Genomic DNA, 19367 nt, shown 5'->3' with positions numbered 1-19367 from the left:
TATTAACTTTTTATTAAGGCTTAATATAAAAAACATATAAATTTTTATATTTTTTAATAAACTGCTCAATTATGTTTTAATCAATATGCACACATGCAAAACTATACAGATCAGATATAGAACATTTCCAATATCTTAGAAGGCTCCATCGAGTTGCTTTCCAGTAAGTAAATATCCTCTCTTTTGACTTCCATCACCATGAATTTTGCTTGTTGTAAAATTTAATTTCAGCATATTCAAGGAATCATACTGTATGGAATCAGGTATATCTGGATTCTTTGACTCAATACGTCATATGTGAGCTTTATTCACATTCTTGAGTACTTTAGTGGATTGTTTTTCATTGCTGTGACTTATTGCATTGTATTTGTATGCTACAATTTAGTTAGCCTTTCTCTTGTTAGTGGGTTTTGAGTTGTGTCCAGTTTTTGCCAACTATGAATAAGATGCAATGAGTATGTATTATCATAGTTATGTGCATGCAGTTCTCCTGAGTTTATACCATAGCAGTGGGGTGCATGAGTCATAGATGTAGAAATATGTTAAACTTTAGTAGATTCTAACAAAGAGATGTCTAGAATGGTTGTAAAAATTTACTTATCATCAGCAATGTACGAGAATTCTACTTGTTTAGTATTTTGCCATTACTTTGCATTCTTAATCTTAATTTTAACTCTATTGACATGTTTGCCGTTATTTCATGGCAGCTTTAATTTGCATTTACATGAAAATAATTAATTTGAACATATTTTTCATTAACTAATTGTCCACTTGGATACCATTTTTTATGAACTGCCTTTTCAAATATTTCGTTCATTTTTTTAGTTAGTTGTTTTTTGTTTGTTTGTTTGTTTTTACTTTTTAGACCTGTGCTAATATGCAGTGAACAATGAACTACAAAACATTAGGTCTTACCTGCTCCAAGCATTAGGTATGATAAATGAACCATGTGTACTTGAAAATAATGTATTTAGGAAGTTAAGTGTAGGTTAAATTGATAATACAGTTGTTCAATTTTCTACATTTTTACTGAATTATGTTTGCTGCTTCTATTACTTAATTAGACACATGAAAATCTCCAAATATGAAAATAATTTATCTAGTTCTCCTTTTAGTTTTGTCTATTTTTGCTTTTATATTTTGAAGGACTATTATGCATTTGTTTCCATATTTCATCATTCTGAAATGTTTTCCTTAATCTCCAGTAATATTCTTGCATTAAATTCTACTTTATTTTATATTACTATAACCACCTTCACTATTTTTACTTATTATTTTAATTACAGATTTTCTTCTATTCATTTACTTTCAGCCCATCTGTTACTTTGTTTTTAAAGTGTATCTCTTTTTTAAAAGTGTACAGTTGGGTTTGTAATTTTGTGTATTTTTACCATTCTGGCAATCTTTATATTTTGATTCATGAGATCATCCCATCTTTATTTACTATAATGACTGATATAGTTGAGTTTAAATCCACAATCTCATTATATTTTATTGTCCCGACTATTTTTGCTTTTCTTTTCCCTTTATTTTATATGGAGAGGCAAAAGACCCAGAGAGCCAAAAATACTGAAAGAAAACAAAACTGACTCTACCAATTTCAAGACTTGCTATAAAGCTTCAGTAATCATGACAGTGTGGTATTGGTGAAAGAGACAAGTAGATCAATGGGACAGAATAGAGAACTCAGAAGTAGACCCCCATAAATATAGTGAACTCATCTCTGAAAGAAGCAAAGGCAATACAATGGAGCAGAGTCTCTTCAACAAATGGTGCTGCAATAATTGGACATCCATATGCAAAAAATAAATCTAAACACAAACCTTATACCTTTCACAAAAAATAACTCAAAATGCATCATACCCTTAAATGTAAAGTGCAAGATTATAAAAATTCTACAAGATAACTTTGTAGAAAACCTAAATGACCATGGGTATGGTAATGCCTTTTTAGATACAACATCAAAAAAATGATCCATGAAAGAAATCATTGATAACCTGGACTTAGTAAAATTAAAAATTTTGCTCTGTGAAAGACAATATCAAGAGAATTTAAAGATAAGTCACAGATTTTGTTCATGTCACACAAGTCACAGAAAATATTTGCAAAAGATATCTCATAAGGGACTGTTATTTAAATATGCAAAGAACTCTTAAAACTCAACAATAAGAAAACACTTAAATTTTAAAAATGGACCAAAGAACTTAAAAAGACAACTCACCAAAGAGTACATATACAGATGACAAATACGGATATAAAAAGATATTCTATATCATGTTATCAGGGAAGTACAAATTAAAAGAAAAATGAGATATCACCACATACCTATTAAAATGGCCAAAATCCAGAACACCAACAGAACCAAATATTGATGAGAATGTGGACCAACAAGAATGCTCATTCATTGCTGGTGAGAATGAAAAATGGTACAGCCACTTTGGAAGACAGTTTGGCATTTTCTTAGAAACTAAACATATTCTACCATGTGATCCAGAAATTGCACTACTTGATATTTACCCAAAGAAGCTGAAAACTTATGTACACATGGAAGCCTGCACATGGAAAGCTGGGGTCTGAATGTTTGTGTCCCAACAAAATTCATATGTTGAAACCCTAGCCCCTAAAGGTGATGGTATTAATAGGTGGGGCCTCTGGGAGGTGTTTAGATCACCTTCTTTTATAACAGCACTAATCTCATTGAGGGTGGAGCCCTCAATCAGATTAGTGCTGTTATAAAAGAAGTTCCACTAGCTCCTTTTTCCATTTGTATATGTCATTATACATTTATCCAAATTTATCCAAAATTTTTAATACAGCAAAAGAAACTGCTTCTTCCTTAACTTAAATACATCTTTATGTTGTTAAAGAAATATGGAAGCCTAGTATGACACTAAGTGAATACTAAGGTATTCTATGAATTTGGGTTAATTATGATGTGTCGATGTTTGTCTACCTAGGTAAAAAATGTATCATTCTGGCGGGTGATACTGATAATGGAAGATGCTATGCATATCTAGAGAAAGGGATATACGAGAAATCTCTGTAACCTTTCTCTCAATTTTGCCATAATACTAAAACTGCTTTAAAAACATGAATTCATAAATAATTTAAATTAATGATGTCTAATAAACTCTAAAGTTACAATGAGTAGCTGTGACGTATTGGAGTAAACATTAACAATTTCCATACAATGAAAGCACTTTTTAACACCGACTTCATTTACTACAAACTGCCCTCTGTGTTATCATTTTTATATATTTTATATATTTTATAGAATTAAAATATATATTTTATATATTTTATATATTTTATATATTTTAATTCTATATTTGTTATAACCCTTTAAGACATTTTATTATTGTTTCTTTAGTTAATAGTTTTTTTAAATAAATAGCCACATAATATCTTTTACATGACTCCTATTATTTTACAAATTTCTATGTTTCCATATCAGATCATTTTCTTCTGAGATTCCTTTCTTTCATCTAGAAGAATTATATTAGTGTGTCTCAAATTTATGTATCTACTGGTAATAAAATCTCTCAATATTTTATTTTTCTAAAATCATATTTTGCCTTTATATTTATAGGATACTTTTCAGTAAAAATAGAATTTAGGTTGGTGGTTTCTTTTCATTTTCTTTCCTTTTAAAAAATGCATATCAACCCTTTGATGATGTCATTCCATTGTCCGGCTTTTACAGTTTCTGTTGAAAACTCATCTGTCAGTCTTATCGGTCTTTTCCTGGAGTCAATGTATCTTTTATCCATGGCTGCCAGTTTGTTTCTGATTTTTACATAGTTCTGCTTCTCTCCATATAATCCTATATCTTAATATTCATACAATGGTATATTACTCAGTAATTAAAAGGAGTGTTACTGACACTGACATATGTAAAACATTGATTGTTTTTTAATTGAGATTTTGATTGAAAGAAACTTATACAAAAATATACATTTTATGATTTTATTTATGTGAAGTTCTAGAATAGATAAAACTAACCATGGTGAAAAGTGAATCAATGATTAACAGAAAAGGAGTGATGATAAAGTTCTATTTTTTCATTATGATATTGAGTTACATTCTACGCATTTGTTAAATCTCATTAAAAGGTACACTTAAAATTGGTTCATTTCACTGTATGTAAAATTTAGTTCATCAAAAATATAGAAGATTATTTAGTTCTAATTTTAATCAAATGTGCAATAACATGTTTAGGAGTAAACTATGTTGATATCTATAAGCTCCTTCAAAATGAATAAAATAGAATATGAATTGATAGATGGTTATATTTATAGGTAAATGAAGGTAGTGTAATATATCACAATTGGTGCAGTTCAGAACTAGTAATATTTGTCAAAAATGATTCTAAAAGTAATTATTTCTTCATATCACCATCATATTCAAATTTCTTATATCCTAAAAAATTATATCATAAAAAATATCAGTACATTCGCCAAGTTGCAATACAAAATACTTTGCTAGTTTAGTTTATTCTATGAGATGATCTTCCATAAATTCCAAGTAAACACTGAATATTTCAAATCATGATATTACTAGAAAGTGTATCTGAATTACCTTTTTTTCTATTAATTCACCAAATATTGTCAAATAAATAACTTTGATGCAACTTTTTATTATAGTCTTAAAACATGATTCTTTAGCCATTGCAACCCCTAATGCTATTTAAAAGATGTCAAAACAAACCCATTAATGTTTAAATATGAAATATTAAACATACGCTTCTCTAAACATTTAATGATTAAACATTAAATAATAAAGGTAATATTTTAATGAATTTAATACTGTCCATGAAAGGAACAAATGCAACTTGTTTTTATATATCATGTAAGATTTAAGGAAATATAAAAATCATAATCTTCAAAAGAGATAGTGTCTACAGATTGTTTTGATATGCTCTACAGTAACAATTATCAATGAAGAAGGTATTAATATATTATATATGTGTGATTTTATTTAAAAATATCAAACTAATTTGTTTGAAAGTATATTTTGAAATTTGTCTTCCATCAAAAGAATATCTAAAAATGTATATAAATGCTGTAATTAATTTGTTTTATCAAGATTAATTTAAACTTAAATAATCATTCACAGGATAACTTGTTAGCCTGGCTACTGACAAAAAGAAAAGAAATTAATATAATTTTTGCAAATACAGCTTCACTTGCTTCACTTTGGAAAAAAAAAGAATATTCCTTGCTTGATGAAATTGATATAAATATCCTTTTCCATCCTTGTCAACATATTTCCATGAGACCAGTTTCTCTACAGTGAGTTATTACTGTGTACTGAGAAAGAAATTATAGGTTAACAGTAATTTTCTATATTATCATCAATATATACACTTTCAATAAACACATGTATCAATATTTAAAATTTTAATACAGTGAAAGTGCTTATTCCTTCTTAACCTAAATACATCTTTATGTTGTTAAAGAAATATGAAAGCCTAGTATGACACTAAGTTTTTTACTTGAACAAATGAAAAGATAGAATAACCACTAACTAAGAGGAGACCAAGGCAGGAAAAGTAGGTTTTTTGTTTGTTTTTTATTTCGGGGTAGAGATCAGAAGCTCAGGTTTGGCTATGTGCCAAGGTCATGATCTCTAATACACACAGAGATGAACATGCTGGTTAGACAGTTAACAGGAGTGAAGAGAAGTACGGGTTGGAGACACACATTTCAGTGTTGTCACCTTGTGAAAGTAATTTAAAGTCATGAAAATGGAAAAGTTCCCCAAGAGAGTGCACATAGCTAAAAAAGAAAAGAAACAGAAATTGAGACTATAAGAGATGTAGAAATAAGGAGGAACCAGCAAATGAGGAATAAAGAATTTTGTGAGATAGTAGAGAAACCTATGAGAGTATGATGTCTTGGAAACCAAAGGAAGGCTTGTACTTTAAAAAGAGGGAGTGATTTACTGTGACAAATACTGATTTAAATTTAAAAATCTGACAGTTAAACAATAGATTTAGCAAAAGTAACCTCACTGGAGACTTTGGCAAGAGCAATTTTAATGAAGTAGTGGAAGCAAAAATAAAAAAAAAAGTTTTGACTGAGTTAGGAAGAATGAAATGAGAAAAATTGGAGACTGCCTGATTGCTCTTTCAAGAATCTTATTTGTAAATAAAAGGATAGAAGTGGTGTTATTTATATAGAGTGAACTAGGTCCAAGTGAAAGAATAACATAATTATATATGCTCAGTTGTTATTTGGCTTGTAAAATATTCCAAATTCTAATAAACAAACATTAAAATATGTCTTGATAAGTAATTAAAATTTCAAAATACAGTTTCTAATCTAATATCTATTTTTCCTAGTTGATGCTGATAAAATAGTCAAAGGATAAAATTGGAATAATTTAAAATGACTAAAGTAAGAGAACTCTAGATCTGCCCACATTTAAAGAGATGACAATTTTTAACAGACTACAAATATATGTTTAATTAGCTAGAGAAAAACTGCTAAGTTCCACTAGCACAAAAGTTTCTGCCTCCCAATGAAAATATATTTGTTGTACATAATAATCACGATTTCTATTATGTAGCTGCAGATTTTTATTTTATAGTCAAATATGTTTTCTCAAAAGATAATATAGTTAAAATGTGTGTATATAGCATATATATGCAAATAAAAAGTTCTATAATACACAACCAAATAATCATATAATGCATATAGTGTCACATGAATTAACAAATTTTAACTCTCATCACTTTATTTATGTATAGAAACTACTATATTACTTTTATGAACCAAATATATTTTCCTCAAAGTAGGTCTATATTGAGTAAATGTTTGTCATGGTTTAACACAAAAATCACAATGCTGACCATTAAAAGGCGATATCTGTACTAAGTAAAATGGTTGCATTTACAAACTCCCCTTTGCACCTTCATTTGACCTACTTCTGTTTAGGAGCTTTAAAGTGTCTTAAAATGATGAGTTCTTACTTGGATAGCTGCCAAAGTGATAAATTAAAACCATGTAAGAAATTATTCTCTCAAAATTTTTGCAGCTGAAAAATTTTAAATGATTATATACTACGCAATTTCGAGATTTCCAAAAATTTGTCAGTGTAAAAATTCTATTGAGGACCTCAGAAAACATTTATTAATATTTATAAACCCTTAAGAGGACTGTATGATTGCCTCTTATTACAGAGACTAGGAACAAATGTCTGTGTAGCTGTAACTGTAGTATAATTAGAGATATGCTATCTAGCTGTATTGGGCTATTGCACTGATACACAACATAAAAAGAGATAAAAAATTTAGAAAATGCATCTGAAACTTTGGTTTCAGAATTATAGTTCTAAATATAACTTGAGTTTGTAATAAATATCTGTGAAATTTTATTTCTTGGGTTATATGAGATTAAAAATCAGATATATCAGACATATGGTTGCTTTCTCCTGTAGTTTACTTTTCCTCCTTTTTCTCCTATAGTGTTTCCAAATCAATAAATGGCACGACTAAGTTATTCAAGTTGAAAACCTAGAAGACATTCTTGATTCATCCCACTGCCAACTTCCTTTGGCAAGCCACATCGTTTCTCACCTGGATTATAGGGGAAATTCTCCTGATTTGGGATCTGTTCTTCCATTCTCAATACCTGCAATCTGTTCTCCTCACACTAACCAAAATGATAACATAAAATTACAAATCTCACTATTTAAAACTTTTCACCTATAAAAATTCAATATACATATTATGACCTACAGGACCTTACATTATTTGCTTCTGCTGACTCTCCTTCCATATTTTAAGCACTCATCCCACTGATTCTTGTGCTGTAATCATACCAGTCTTCCTTCCATTAGTCTGTGAGCTGAACTAGTTCCTCTTCAGGACCTTTCATTTTATGTTCCCTCTGCTTGAAATGCGCTGTCCTCATATTTTCTGTTTGCGACCCAGGTCACAGTACAATGTCAGTACTCCAGAGAGTTGTTCCTAACCAAAAGCCGTTCTTTAACTACACTCAAACCTGACTCAATATATATCAGAGTCCCCTTGTATATATTTTTTTTCTTGTCCTTTAAAACAGGCCTTGGCACATCATAGGCACAGAATGTGTATCCTATAAGTCAGAGAATATGATTCACTAGCAAATGTAAGTCTTATTTTATGCATTTCCAAATTAGTAGAAAATTGTGGAAAGGAAAAAAGAATGCTGTAAAGGAAAAGACATAGACTCTCCTATCAAACACTGGATTTCAAATCTCATCTCTTCCACTTACTGTATGGGAAAAATATTTAACACTATTGGATTTGTCTTGCAAAAAAATAGAAATCAAGAGCTTCCTAAAATAGTATTTAATAAATGAAATAAAATTGTACTTTATATATGTGGCACTACTTAAATCTTAATAAGTGTTAATTTATTCTCCTCTTTTATGTGTACATATGCTTAAAAATAACTTCTTGAGATATCTGTATTGTCTCAGGCAAGAGAAATTATTAGGTCAAAAGCACATTCAGGGGAAATAAATATATACTTAACTGTAGTGTAGAATAAAGAAGAATTGAAAAGTTTTGCCTAAAAATGTTGTCATTAGACAGTCATAGATATTAATCTTACAGTACAAATAAACACAATTTAGAAGCCTTAAAACCCTTCATTCACTTCTATCTTTCTTAAATAGAAGTCATAAAAGCTATCTGTTTACTATATATATGTGTGCTTATAGGTTAAGAACAATTTAATGTACAACACATAACAAGAGATATGAAAACGAATAACTTTCTCATTATCTAAATGGAGACCAAACAACTTGCTAATTTCCTTTTGAACTCCAATTGTTTCCAAAGATACTTATATCACAACAGTTCTAGTTTTTAAATTACAGAAAGAAATTTGATCTCTAACACTAGACTTCGAATCTTCTTTCTCAGAGGGCATATTCTTTGTGCTCTGTATTGAACAATTAATGTCATTAGAGAATAGAGAATTAATAGCTCTCATTAAAAACATCTGGAGAACTTCAGTGCTACCATAACCACCGCAGAGTTGTGCTGCCTAAGTGGAAATCAAGGTTATATTCTATATTCTTGCTTTTAAATTGCTTTCAATAACTTTATGATTATCCAAGTGAATTATATCACACAAAGATTCAATTTAAGTTGCCATTCAGGGTAGTGTAAAACACTAGATTATTAATAAGTTTAATAGATAATAAAATTTATCTTGACATAACATTAATTAGTATAGAGAAAGCAAAACTGTTTTTATTTTCTGCTATTAGAATAACAGAATGTTACATTTTTATTATTGCCATTATTCCTCAGGATATCAGAAGAAGGTAACAGACTTTTTCACTAACCACACAGTTGATACAGAACTACAGAGCCTTCAAATTGTTATTTTTCATACAGAATCACATAGTGGTGAGCTAATTCAGTAAGACAAAAGAAATAATACTTACATTATAATTCATTTAAATTGATTTTCAATTCTTAAATGGTTAATCAAAACTGTATTACAGAAAACAAAGTATGTGAAAGGACATTTAAACAATACATTTTTAATTCAATACCAACTAATTTGTGTATTTTATATTCTGCCTTAATTCTAAAACTGCACAAAAATAGAGTTCAACTAGATAAAATATTTGATATGTTTTAATCAGTCATTGGATAAACCGGAAATCTGAAGGAGGCATATAGAAAAATTACATGCTGTGAAAGTAGTGAAGGTATAGTTCTTCCAACCTGGTAACCTGAGAGTTACAAACTATTAGCAAGTGTAGTAGCATCTTCTTTACACTGTAGCAAATTTATTTTGTTGTTTTCTACTAAAAATTCTAAGTTTTTGGCCATCGTTTTTCTTCGGAATTTTAATTATTTTTCAACCATTTCATATAGTTCCTTTATTTGCTTTCAACCTAAATTAAACTACATTGGACAATTTTTCTAGAAAATATCACTATTTTTTATTTGTATTTCACATATTTCATTATTCCAAGGATGAACATAATTTTATAAATTATTATAGGTTAAAAATTATTTTCAAATACTAAATCCATTGATCCATTTCTATATGCCACCTGTCAAATAATTTTTATTTATGTCAACTTTTGCCTCTGGCCATGATTACATACATTACTGGTTTGAAGAAGTGTTTTTTTTTTAACATTTATATATTTGGTATTTCATTAAACAAAATGGTTGATTAACAACAAAATAAGCATATGAAAAAATATATATGCCCTAAAATAGCTTACTATCTTTTGAGACAGATAGAATTTACATATGTTAAAGTATTAGACAATTATGAACAGGTGACATCACTGATTCTGTTTATCAGTTTACCACCGAAGACTTCAATGTGAGTTGACATTTTGAAGAAAGTCTTTATAAATAGTAATGTACATTCTATCAATGTTATTATTTTCCCAAAGACCATATATTTCTTCTAAAATGCATACTTATTTCCATAAGTTGTACTGTAATCATATTACCTTAAGCAGTATTCAAGCAACAAACCTAAGATATCAGTTTTAATGAGTCAGCACACTGGTTTCTTTCATAGATTTATTGTTAAGATATCCTTCTGATTGTTTAGTTTTCTTCCTTAAGTAATTCAGTCACAGAGATTGAGATTGTGTAAAATATTACTCTTGCCATTAGTGTTTGTATATTTTACCTGTGAATTATTAAATATAACATACCAAATGTCAAATGGCAGTATAGAATAGTGGTAAACAATAGGGATTGTTGGTATCATAGTACTTGAATTGATTCTCAGTTGTGAATTGTAATAACTGTACGATTTCAATCATAATATCTTAATTGTCCTTCAGCTTTCTCTTCTATAAATTGAGGCGGTACCATTACTTTCCCCATGATATTGTTGTGACATTAAACAAATGAATGTAAGTAAAAAATTAGAAAGAGTATCCAGACATATTTGGAACATTAAGCATTAATATTATCAATTTAGTGGCATTGACTTCAAACAGTAGAAAGTTTTTTCCTAGATTATACACATCCAAACACATCATATTATTTAAAGAGAAAGAAATATTACTTTCTTCTATAAAGCAAGATATTATGTGATTAATACAGAAATATAATCCATTACCTCAGCCATGTTAACTGTTAAGAGAATGTTTCCTAAAATATGCTCTGCTAAATGCTAGTTATTTAAGATGTTCCAGAAAAAGAGTTCTGTACTCAAATAAATTATGAAAATATTCCACATACATTATTCATTTGAAGAATAATCATTTACTATATAGTAAATTCTGAGTAAAAACTAGTCAAAAAATTTTAAACTCAACCAGTCACAAAATTATATCATTATATCACTATAGCACTAATTCTTGTGTGAGTGTGTGTGTGTGTGTGTGTGGTGTGTGTGAGAGAGAGAGAGAGAGAGAGAGAGAGAGAGAGAGAGAGAGACATTTATAAACATACTGTAGAACTAGTGTTCTACGGAACACAGTTTGGGAAATTTTGCTCTGAGTCCACAGATATGCCTCTACACAGGATCAAATGGTAACTATGAGATATTGAGTCATGAAAAACACTCAATATTGTGAGAGTTTTATAAGTATCCCAAACTTTGACTGCTTATTAAAACTCTCCAAACATCTTAGGTCTGCAAAAATTTCCTAGAAACCTAACCTCTTAAATAGTAGCTTTATTATTAGATTTCTGGTGATTGCTGCTTCCCTTCAGGCTAGAAACACATTTAGAGCAATCTTCTAATGATTTCACTTCTTTTTTGGAACTTAGGAAATGCAGACTTATATAAAATATAAGAAACTTTAAAGTTATAAAAGTTAACAAGTTTTGTGAAACCTCACATTGCAGAAGAAGTTCGAGTATAATTATTAATTTAAAACAACTTTCTCACTTTTAAACTGTGATTTCTAGGGATTATTAAAAGCAGAAATGACCAAAGCTAGTTTTTGTAGAGTCAGTATATTCTTAATCTATGGGAGTTTTGAATTGTTGTTCTCTTCTTCTATTGATTTAGCTGTGGAAGAATATACTTAAACAATTTATATTGCTTCACAAGCATAACATGATAATGAAAGTCAAAGAAAAATAATATGTTCACTAATTAATTTTAAATTCAGCATGCAGATAGCATAAAATTGATTCAATTATTGTTTTTTCTATAAATGAATTTATGTTGGGTTTACTCTTTCTAGATTTTAAAAATATTCCCTTCATATTTAACATAGAAGAGCTAGAGGAACTCTATCATTGTAATGTACTAGAAGTGTATTATCTCAAAATTATTTTTCATTTTATTAAAATGACTTTTAAAAATCTACCTAAAATGTAAAACTACTAAAACTTAAGCAGTTTTATGATTATTTTAGCTTATTCATAGGAATAAAGTAGATACAGAAAAGCAGCAAAAAAGAAATTTCTACTGAAATTAGAGAGCGTTATGCTTTACAGGCTTATGAGATATTTCGAGCTGGTATTCTTTACTATGAAATATCCATGTATGATAGGGTAGAGGAGAGAGAAAAGAATGGACATAACTTTTATTTTTGATTGGTACCATGATAACATGGTCACAATATCTAGGTTTGGTTGATGTTTAAAATTGACTATTTCTCTCCTAAAACACATTCAATGGTACTCTGGAGGACCCACACACACTCAGGGTCTGTCGGCTAAATTTACTTTGATCTTAATAACTCTATTAGATTGGCTATTTACTTTTTCATAATTTTCCCAACTTTCCAATGTTCACAATTCAGTTTTAGTCTCATTTCATCTTATTCCTTGTCCAGATGGACAGAATAATGGAAGAAAACCTATACTGGCTTTCTTGCCATGCACGACTTGTAACTTCACATTTAGGACCACCATGTAGCAGAATTGAAGGGCAAATATGCTTTCCAAAAAAGAGGGAAAGAGAGAAGCTGAGAAAATGAACACCATCACTTTACAATTTTGCTTTGAGGCATTTATTCAAGCTGCAGATAAATAGGAGAGATCCTGATAAAAATCACAGCCTTCTAGTTATTTTTCTTCATATTATTGAGTTGTTAAGATTTTATATAATCTGGTTACAAGTCTTTCATCAGACATATATATTGAAAATATTTCTCCTAGTCTGTGGCTTGCTTTTAATTTTCTTTATAGTGTTTTTGTTTTTTTTTTTTTAATTGTGTTTTTAGAAAAGTAGAAGGTTTTAGTTTTGTTGAAATCCAACTTATCTTTTATTTCATATAGGTTTTGCTTTTGGGACTTCATCTAAATAAATAAAAAGTTATATCATATTTATGAAAAAGAAAGCAAAATTTTTATAGATATTAGTTCTTCTCAAATTTACCTGTAAATTTAATGCACTCTCAATCAAAATTTTAGCAAAATGTTTTTGGAGGAAATTAGCAAGATAATTAAAAATGTGTTAGGCAATACAAAGGCAAAAATAGCTGGTCACTCTTGAGGGAGAAATAAAAAATGTGATTGTGTTAGACATCAAGAACTATGAAATCAGAATAGTGATCTAGCAATAAATATAACAAATAAAATAATGCATCACAATAAAGAGTGCAGAAGCAGACACAAACTCACTTGATCTCAATCACCACTCCAATCTTTCACTGAAATTCAATGAAGAAAGAATGGTTTGTTTAATTAATGGTGTTTGCTTAATTGGATATTCATGTGGAAAAAATAATTACCACTTACAAATACACTAAAATAATAGTAGATGGACCATACAATAGCAATAAAACTTTTATAATGTAAGTAGGAAAATGTCTCTATGGCCTTAAGGAACCAAATAATTACTTAAATGAGACACAAAAAGCATTAACAGTAAAGAAAATGTGATAAAGTTGTCTTCATTAAAATTAAAAATGTGTTTAACAAAAGAAAATATTAAGAGTATAGTCAAGCCAAGAACTTGAATATATTTACAGTCTGTATGTCAAACAGAAGACTCTTACCAAAATACATACATAGCTCTTAAGAGTTAAACAGGCATTTCAAAACAAGAGTATATTGAGCCAATAAGCACAAAAATCAATCATCAAAGAATGAAACTCCAGACCATGAGACACCATTATGTACCCATCATAATGACCAAAATCTAAAAAAGAAAAGACCGAACCAAATATAAACTAAATATATGTGAAGTTGTGAAGTCAGTAGCACTCACATGGTGGAAATGTAAATTAGCATCATCTGTTAAAGATAGTTGAATACATTTTAATAGTAACTATATAGGAAAGATAAAATTAAAAATGTGTTCTTGCATGTAGAATAATTTATTTCAAAAACTACAGCAAATGCATATTATCTATTATGGTTTTTTTTTTAAAAAAGACCATGAATACTATTTAGCTAATGTCAATAAATTTACTTCTTCTGTAAACTTCCAAATGCAGAAAATTTCAAGGTTTTTTATAATTGTTTCAATTGTTAATATTTTTTCAATAAAATGTTTTGATTTAGATTTTATGTCTACATTTTTGCTAAATATTTACACAAATAAATATAACAAAGGAAATCTTATAAAAATCTGATTTTGTGCACTATATTTCCTGTTGCTATTATACATTAGATAGTTTCATTCCAATGGAAAAAAATATCTAGTATTCAGAACTACCAAAAAGAAAAATGACAATCAATTTTTTTTTCAAAAGAAAAGTGATGTTTCTCATCAAAGTGAACATTAAGCACTATGTGACATGCTACTGAATTTTTTTTGCATAATCGTTATACATTTTGCATGACTAGAAGCCGGTTAGACACCTTCAAATGGGTCAGACTATTGTATTGGGCTTTAATTGTTCCTAAACATCATCAATAGCTGCATTCAGGAAGCACAGATGTATTTTGAAGACCTGTACAATTTTTGACATCAAATGGTGCAAAGGGAGTTTACAAATCTGGAGTTTCAGGAAATTCTGATAATATCTGATATCATCGTGTTTCGTTGTATTGTACAGTATATGGCACACTAAGAATCTTCATCTTTCCAGTACTAGACAAACCCTTTCTTGCAAAGAGTTTTTGCAGCAAATTGCTTTGCAGGCAGTTTTTTGTTTGTTTGTTTGTTTGTTTTTGTTTTTGTTTGCGAGCAAAGAAAACTTTTTAATTAAGGCTTCATTGGCAATGCCAGGTGGGCCAATTATGGTCTAACCCAAACAGGAACCTTACTCTTTTATCATTTTTTGTACAACATCAAAGCACTTCTCCTACAGTGTGGTTCATAATATAAAAAGGTGTGGTCCATAGTATAGAGAACTGTTTGCTTACCCCATCCTAATTTGCCTTTAACTCACAGAGGTAGAGGCACTGCCAGTGCTATAGAGTGACTGCTACCACAGAGGCAGCAGCTGCAAATGCAGGTACAATCACTTTTAAAAGTGATTCGGCATTACAATTCTAGGTTTATATCCAAACATGATTTAACAAAACAGATATTCAGTATCATCTAGTCAACAGGAAAATTGATCAATTGTAGTACATTCCTATAAGATGATACTGTATAGTAATGAAAAAAGAGCTCACTATTGGTATATACATCAATGTGGATCACAAGCATCAGGTTAGGTGAAAGGAGCCAAACATAAAAGAGTTTACCTGTACTATTACGTTTAAATAAAGCTCAGAAACAGGAGAAATTAATCTCTATTTTTTTCAATTTTAAAAACTACTTTTGCCATTGTTTAATATTCTAGCATTTTATCTAATTGATACTAAAATGTTAAGTCAACTATTTTGTGTACGTGGGTAAAACAAAAATGACCTGAAGATGTATTAGGAATAGAGGAAGTGTTAACTTATGCTGAACCTCTCTCAGCATTAGGACTGCTACACTGTTTCTTTGTGATTTCCCTTTTTAAAGTGATGTAAAAAATATGAAAATATTAATGCTACAATTTTATGAATAAGTGAATAACAAGCACTATTAAGTATTTTTAACACCTTAAAACATGTATATCAAATTTTAAACAGAAATACTAAGGAGTATACAACTGCCCTAGTGAATAAATATGGCTTGTCTTTCGTAATGTATTTGTTATCCAAGGACAAAGATCTTTCAATTACCTTTCTATGGATTTAAAAGTCATGATATTAAGACTCTTGGAAAAGTTATTTTCTTTTTCTAAAGGATAGGATCCACTCTTAATTTCAAATTACAATTCATAGTAGGTAATTAAAATAAAACAGATCTGTATTGTAAAATGATGACTAAAAATAGAACTTCTATTAATTAATAATAAAATTAACTAAACATTTTGAAGTAATATAAAAGCATTCTAGTTTATAGTCCTAAGAGTTCTCATTTCCTTAGGACAATATCATGTACTAGTGTGCATTTAATTTTTGTTTTCATTGTCATGGCTGAGGAACATTTTTTGTTCTTTTTTACTTATTCTACCTTATTGACATTTTTCTCATCACTTCTGAAAGATTTTAGTACATTTAACAAATTGCATAAGATATCTTCACCATTTCTAAAATACAACATCATAAGAAAATATTTTTAAAATTTGCATGTGTATATAAAAAAAAACCCCACACTTTAATATTGAAATTGAGTTTGGGTTATTTATACTCATAAGAAGTATCTTAAATCTTGACTATAATTCATTGCTATTCATCTTTCTGAAAGACTGTCTTAAAAATATTTCTCCAAGTTTTTTAGAATTTCTTAAAATTTGCTTTTTGTTATTTCACCAGATAACTTTGTTTTTTTGCATTGCTGAAAGAAGATGGGAGCCAGCAGACAATGTAATTTAGAGTCTGTTTCATAATAAACCTAAGAAAGCTGCCAAGGTATGGAACTGTGATCAAATACTTCTGAAATCTTTCACATTTACAGTAAGTACTGTCACAGCATAAGAAAGTGTATTATTTTAGAGAAACTGCCAAATACTATCAAGCTTATGTAGCATTAATTTTGCAAAATTGTTTTTCATTCTTTCCATAACAAATTATTGAGAGGTTACAATTTGCAAGGTGTTATGTTAAACACTAAAAATACAAAGCTGAATGAGATACTTCCTGATTTTTAGGGACTCTCAATCTAATGGAAGGTACTAATAAATATTAATACGCATTAATATGTTATTATACTGCAGCCTTCAAAATTCATTCTTATAGATTGTTAAGGAGAGTAATGGTACATAGTATAATATAGAGTTAGAAAGTCTTTCTGGAAAAGAGAATATACAGAGATTTAAAAGGTAAGTAGGAGCTAGCTCGGTAAATCAGCTAGAAAATTGTAAATCATTCTTGGCATATGGGACAGAAAAAGAAAATATGCAGTGGCAACAAATTGATACCATGCTCTGAAAAATATATTATCTGAGTAATTATTGGAGTTTGAAGTAAAAATTAGGAAGTGGCAAGAGATATGCTAGAGAAATAGGTGAGAATGAGATCATGGAAGACTTCATATTCCACACTTAACATTTGGACTTTCATCCTGTCTCCATTTCAAACATGATGAGAGTTTTATTAAGCAAAAGAAAAGACATAGTCATATTTTAACATTAAGCAAGATACTTTGATGAATAAAGGACTGATTTTAGGGGAGTATTCCAGGATTAACACCTCTTAGGAGGCATTTGAATTTGTTCATGTGATGACATATGATGGAGACCTGATATATGATGGGGAAATAATTTGGGAGATGGACTACAAAGAACGAAATTAAGAAGCTATTACAAAATAAACTTGCAGTATTTTTGATTATTTGATTGTGGGAAGAAATTATCAAGTTTTTTAACTTGACAACTAAATGGCTTTGCAATATTTTCTTTCAGTAAGGAATCTTAAAATGAATTATGTTCTGGAAAGTATATATAATCACTAATTCATTTGACTCAACCTAAAGTAACTAAAGTTCTCCTAGAGATTCTTTCTGAAACTCTTTTCTATTACTTATTCTTGAAATCTGTGAAAGTAGGGATGGCAGGCTGCATGATTCAATAATATGAATGAAATAAATGCAATAAGACATATCAATAAATATAAATATTTCTATTAAATGTGGAAGAATAAGTGCCAGCATCACGAATGTATTCATAAACCAAATAATATTCACTTTTTCATTTACGACTATTAATTAAGTACTTAATCTATACAAGGCATTATAAACACTATGTGGAAAATTATGGACATGTTCTCACATATGTTAAAAATCTATAAAACTCTATAAGAGTATAAGACTATAAAAAGTAAAGTGACCAATTAAGCATGTGAGATCAGTTTCATAAAGATGGTCCAAAATGTTTACATATTTCTATCCTTTCTTCATTTTGTAGATTGTGTTATATAAATAGTCGATTTTATATAGGGTCATATATTTAATTAAATAATTTTGTAAGATTTATAATATACTCCATTTATTTACTTTTATCTCTTTCATTGAAAATGACAGGAGACTATTTATTTCGAGAAATTTATTATAAAGAAAAGCCTTAAAACGTGTGATAGATATTTTAAAGCTATGTTAAAAATTGAATATAAATGCAAAATCTTTAATATCCCAGGTATATCGACATTTTTCTGATTATGAAATGTCTCTTTTTATCTCTAGTACATATTTTTAACTTACATTAAATTTTTCTACAATGTGTTTTGGTTAGTTAGTATTGATATGAAAAAATTTTTTTTTCATTTTTTCACTTCCAATCTTTTTTGTCTTTATATTTAACATGTCTTGTATGTACCCTGTAGACATTTCTCCCCTAAATTCAATGTGAGAATTATAATCTTTTTTATTTATTTGTTTTTTAGGTGAGGCAACCCTTGGTCGACCTCACAGGTTGCAAGGACCTTGTCAGTTTACAATCTCTTATTTTTTATTTTTTACACCTACAGCACCTGGTCTTCCTAGGTGGTCTCCCATCCAAGTACTAACTGGACCTGACCCTGCCTAGCTTCCAAGATCATACAGGATTGGGCTTGCTCAGGGTGGCATGGCCATAGAGAGAATTATAATCTTTTAATTGTAGTATTTAGTTAGTTTACATTTTATATAATTACTGATACTATTTGAGTTTTAGCTACGATTTTAATTTTTTACTTTGAGTGACATCTAGAATGGAATTAGATTATATAAAACAAACCCAGGATTAACATGAGTAAATGATGAGTCTTAATCTACTTCATTTTCTTCCTTTGAGTCTTCCCTGAAGCAAAATCTGAGTAGCATTAGTACAAGTAACACTTTTTTCTCAAAAAAAATCTTCATTTTTTTAAATTTTTATGGTAACATTGGTCAATGAAATCCAGTAAGTTTCAGGTGTACAATTCAACAGTAAGGCATATATATATATTGCATTGTGTGTTCACCACCCATTTTTAGAGATATGATTCCAGGAAACATAAGCAGGGGTGAGCCATTATG

General features: G+C 29.2%; 1 pseudogene; it reads right to left on the bottom strand.

Annotated features, from left to right (window-relative positions):
• Window positions 1-18829: 18829 nt before the first annotated feature.
• LOC111739761 lies at window positions 18830-18948 on the bottom strand (annotated as a pseudogene).
• Between the last annotated feature and the right edge of the window lie 419 nt (window positions 18949-19367).

This window comes from Pteropus vampyrus, unplaced genomic scaffold, assembly GCF_000151845.1.
Source record: "Pteropus vampyrus isolate Shadow unplaced genomic scaffold, Pvam_2.0 Scaffold2, whole genome shotgun sequence".
NCBI lineage: Eukaryota > Metazoa > Chordata > Mammalia > Chiroptera > Pteropodidae > Pteropus > Pteropus vampyrus.
Note: the sequence above shows the minus strand (reverse complement) of the source record. Positions and strands in the feature narration are given on the sequence as shown.